The sequence below is a fragment of the Lontra canadensis genome, unplaced genomic scaffold (genome assembly GCF_010015895.1).
Source record: "Lontra canadensis isolate GAN:19392208 unplaced genomic scaffold, GSC_riverotter_1.0 scaffold86, whole genome shotgun sequence".
In the NCBI taxonomy this organism is placed as follows: domain Eukaryota; kingdom Metazoa; phylum Chordata; class Mammalia; order Carnivora; family Mustelidae; genus Lontra; species Lontra canadensis.
The window spans coordinates 6,551,060-6,556,045 of NW_022631080.1; the positions used below are offsets into that span (position 1 = coordinate 6,551,060).

General features: G+C 35.6%; 1 non-coding gene across 1 annotated transcript; it reads left to right on the forward strand.

The window, feature by feature from the left end:
- The first annotated feature begins 4,030 nt into the window (after positions 1 to 4,030).
- LOC116882672 lies at positions 4,031 to 4,156 on the forward strand. The gene has a single exon (XR_004385681.1). It is a non-coding gene; the product is annotated as a small nucleolar RNA SNORA77 (small nucleolar RNA).
- Positions 4,157 to 4,986: the final 830 nt, after the last annotated feature.

Sequence of the window (4,986 nt, forward strand, 5' to 3'; positions counted from 1 at the left end):
AAATAATAATGTGTATGTTTTTCATTTTCTAACTTTGCTTTCAAAGAATTCTATTACCATACAGTATGCATCCCATCATAATTGGAGAAACTGTATCAGCCTATCATCACAGGTAGTTTTTTTAAATGTAATGATGTTTCCAACATTTTATTATGAATATTATTATAATACTGTATGCCATAAAATTTTATAATGATTCATTCATTAGTGTATAGGCTAGGCTACTGTGAAGCAATCCATATCAATTTTGCTGGCTATCATAAAGCAATTGTTTTGCTGCTTCATTATCAATATATGAATGTGTTATACCCATAAATATTTATTTTTCACATTATCTTTTCATGTTTGATGTCCAGTACTAATAATATGAATAGCATCTACAGTGTTTTGTATCATATAAGACAATGCTGATGCAAGTACTGACAAAAAAAAATGATTCATCTTGTAACAGACAACATAATCTTATGGTATGGATAAATACATATAGTACTAGAAATATATTTTCTCTTTTTTTGGGGAAGATTTTATTTATTTGACAGACAGAGAGATCACAAGTAGGCAGAGAGACAGGCAGAGGGGGAGGGGCAAGCAGGCTCCTTGCTGAGCAGAGAGCCCGATGCGGGGCTCGATCCCTGGACCCTGAGATCATGACCTGAGCCAAAGGCAGAGGCTTAACCCAAAGAGCCACCCAGGTGCCCCAGGAAATATATTTTCTCTCATAATTTTCTTAACATTTTTTCTCTAGCTTACTTTAAAAATATAATATATAAAATATATAACATACAAAATATGTGTTAATTGACTATTTATATTTTCAGCAAGGCTTCTGGTCAACAGTAGGCTATCAGCAGTTAAGTTTTTGCAGAGTCCAAAGTTATACGTGGATTTTTAACTATGCAGAGGGTTAATGCTCCTAACTCCCATGTTGTTCAAGGGTCAGCTGTGCTTTGTTTTTTTTGTTTGTTTGTTTTTTTTTTTTTTTTTTTTTTCACAAACACATGATGTTAAGTAACACTTTTTATATAGCTCTTGTGTACTTGGGCTGGAAATATGAAACTCTTAAGAACCAGTCTTCCCAGAATATATTTATGACTGGACCAGTATTGCAAGATACTCTCTTTCTAAGATAAGTAAATAAAATCTTTAAAAAATACATTTACAAAGGGGACCTACAAATTATTCTTTTTTTTTTTCTTTTAACATAGCAAATATAAAAAAAAAAACTTGAGCAGGTGCTTCATTACCTCCATATTTACTGGTATGAACTCGGAAATTGTATTTCTCCAATCAGAAGAGGAAAGCATAGCTCATGACCTTTTGCAGACTACAGTGCATCGTTCTTTAGAGCTGTTTCTCATGTAACTGCCAATTTACATGAAATAGTCTCTTGGCAATAATCACTCATCCAGAGCAAGACACTATTTTTGATGCACTCTTTCTAAGACAGCAAAGTTTTCATCTTTGAAAGGGATCAGTTTGCCTTTCCATTTATAAATACAAAAATTTAAAAGTACATTTAAGGATACTATGGTATTATTTAACAAAGAGTTCTCAATTTTAGAGATACATACTGAAATATTTATGGGTAAAAAGAGATAACATCTTACAGTTTCTTCAAAATAAGAGAGGAAGGGGAGAAATATTGTCATGAATTAATAATTGTTGAAGGTGGAAGACAGGAACAAGGGAATTTATGGTAATATTCTGTCTATTTTTATATACAATTGAAATTGACCATAACCAAAAGATAATTCATGCCCCCCACAGCACATATAGCTGGAACAAAGCATATTATTTCATACAAGGATAATGTTATCACAAAGTATTACAAAAACAAATTTAGTTGTTTATATTTATTGTTAAGCTTAGTATATGGTACTATTTAAGGGTCATAAATCTTATTTATAATAAGCAAAATAACCTGAGAATAAAATCTAGTTAGTTCTCCCTAACATTTACACTCTTATAAGAAATGAGTTTCTAGTATTTACACCATTTTTATAGTATATTCCAGAACTTTCCCTGGTAACTTTTTTCAATATTTATATACCACCATTGTTGGATCACTGAATCTTGAGAAAATTTTTCTACTCCTGACAGAAACAACAATGCATAAATCTTTCATTGCATACAAAAACTACCTTAGAGATTTGAAGAAAATGGGAAAGTATGTACTTTTGTTTTTATGTATAAGAAACATATGGTTATGCTTTTGGGGGGAATTGTTGATTGACAATATGAGAAGTGATTTAAATGTAACTTCCAAAATTAACTTTATTCCAAACAATTCCCTTTGGCAATTAAGACTTCAAAAGCAGATAAGAGGTAATGATTTGATTTCCCACTTAAAAATGTAACTTTACTGGGGTGCCTGGGTGGCTCAGTGGGTTAAAGCCTCTGCCTTCAGCTCGGGTTGTGATCCCAGGGTTCTGGGATGGAGCCCCACATCGGGCTCTCTGCTCCATGGGGAGCCTGCTTCCTCTTCTCTCTCTGCCTGCCTCTCTGCCTACTTGTGATCTCTGTCTGTCAAATAAATAAATAATTTTTTTAAAAAAAGTAACTTTACAAGTTATTACCTTAAATAACAAATGTAGGGACACCTGGGTGGCTCAGTCGGTTAAGCCTCTGCCTTCAGCTCAGGTCATGATCCCAAGGTTCTGGGATCCAGTCCACACTGGGCTCCTTGCTCAGCAGGGAGCCTGTTTCTCCCTCTCCCTCTGCCACTACCCCCTGCCTGTGTGCTCAGTCTCTCTCTCTCTCTCTTTCTCTCTCTGCCTGCCACTTTACCTGCTTGTGCTCTCTCTCTCTCTCTCTGACAAATAAATAAAATTAAGTTAAATTTTTAAAAAAAATATAGTATGTAGATCACGGCCACTTAAACCATTTCCCAGTTTTACAAAGCAACCATTTTATTCAGCACCATTGACTAAAGAGGTTAGCATTGAATTTGGAAACATGATTTGAAACTTGTCTCCTCATGGAAGAGTCTTGGAAGTATATTTTATTTCTAAACTGTAAACAAATATAAAGGATCCAACTGATTAATGTGAACGTGACTTCAGACCCTAAGCAGCTTTTCTCCCATGTAAAGATGTATTCTCTCCTCAGAGACAGTATAGCTCAGGGTCCTCAATCACCATCACCACCATTTTCTCCCCCACTTTGTCTCCCCCAGCAGATGTGGTCATGTGACATTTTCCTGCACAACCCCAACCCAGAAATTTGAATTCTATGGTGCAATTAGATGGTCATAATTGAAGAGAGTCAGGGCAGTTAATACAATGGGTTTGGTATATGATCCAATAATGTGACTTATTTCCAGCATGCATGCCCACAGACTTATAGCTACTTTCACACATGCCCTTTATTATCTCATTCTCTACACACTGTCTATAGCCTTTTATCACATTTGCAAAAAGGTCTATATTATTAATCACTTTCTTCAGGACACAGCAACATAACATGAAATACCACACACTATCTAACCAGTATTCCAGATGATATTAATGGTACCAAATTGAAGTTTGACACTATTTGGTACTTTTCTCTCTTTGATTTTAAAAGCCCAGTCATGCCTGAAACCTCCCTTACTTGTCTTAGTAATCTCCACCCATGAGTTCATCTAATACTTTATTAAAGTATTAAAGTATTCCCGCCCAGAAAACATGTCTTTCACATTTACTGTCTACTAGGTAAAGTATGCATTGCCACCTTTAATTGGAACTAAAATATCTTTTCCAAGTTCTAAAGGGTGACTCTTCACTCCAGAATTTGAAAAACAAACAAGGCGTAAATTAATTTTCTCTGTATTACTCAGATTTTATAAGCTTCAATCTTGCACTCATATTAGGATCTGTCTTTGAAGACTGAAGAGTTCTTACTTAGAAAATCTACTCAGTAGAGTTCTCCAGCCCCTCAGTTATACAAATTGCTGTTACTGAAGATGTTTCCAGTACTGCTAATGTCCTGCTTGAAGTCTGTGATCAAAATTGAACAAGGAAATATATGTGGGGGAAAAAAATCAGTGTGCACAAATTCACTCTGCACCCAGCTGCAGCCCCAGGGGGGTGCCTTTTCTGTATTCTATAGAAACATCCCCAAGTGGTGTGATCACCTTAACCCATCAAGGGCGATGCAACCTTGTGGGGACACGGGGAGAAGAAGAAATGTAAATCACTGTGGATTTCTGTTGGGTGCTATGACGTGTGGAAGCTTACATTTTGAGAGAGATACTGCCTTGATCAGACCAACATCAAGTCTAAAGCATATGATTTCATTCATTAGTCAATTGGTTTGTTGACTTGTTCAATCATTCATTTTTTAAAATCCAATATTTATTGAGCTGCTACTATGTGCTACTATGTGACCTGCATGTTGTTGAAAGAATGGTGACCCTACCTTCATGGCATTTATGGTATAGGTAGTTATATATGTCTTTCTCTTTCTGAAAAAAAATGTAATTGGCTAGCACTCATGTATATTTGAGGGTTGTATGTTAGAGGGCTGTTAAAAATGCATAACCAAATAATAAGGAAGAGGAAGACCGGGAACAAGTTTACTTAGGCTTAGTAGCAGAGGTATCCAGGTATTGCTAAACATCATGCCCAAAAAAGTTTTAGCTGTAAGAACACTTGTGAGGACCAAATAGTCAATTTTCTTGGAGTCCATACTCCTAATTTTACTGTGTTTAACGACTCCTTTTACACTAAAACAAGATTCATATCCATTCCCTAGCCACACACAGAGAATAAAGAGTAATGTTTGTCATACCTATATAAGAAGGCCCATAATAAGGAACATTTCCTAGTAATGAATAAGGTTTCGTCTTAGGGTTCCCTCAAGTATACCCTTGAAACAAAGATTGGACTGCAAGTAGTTTGTTTTGGAGATAACACCAAAACACATAATAGGGAATGAGGAAGTAAGGCAGGGAAAGGAAAGAATCCAATAGAATAAGTTCATGGGCAGGTTGCCACTGTAGATGAC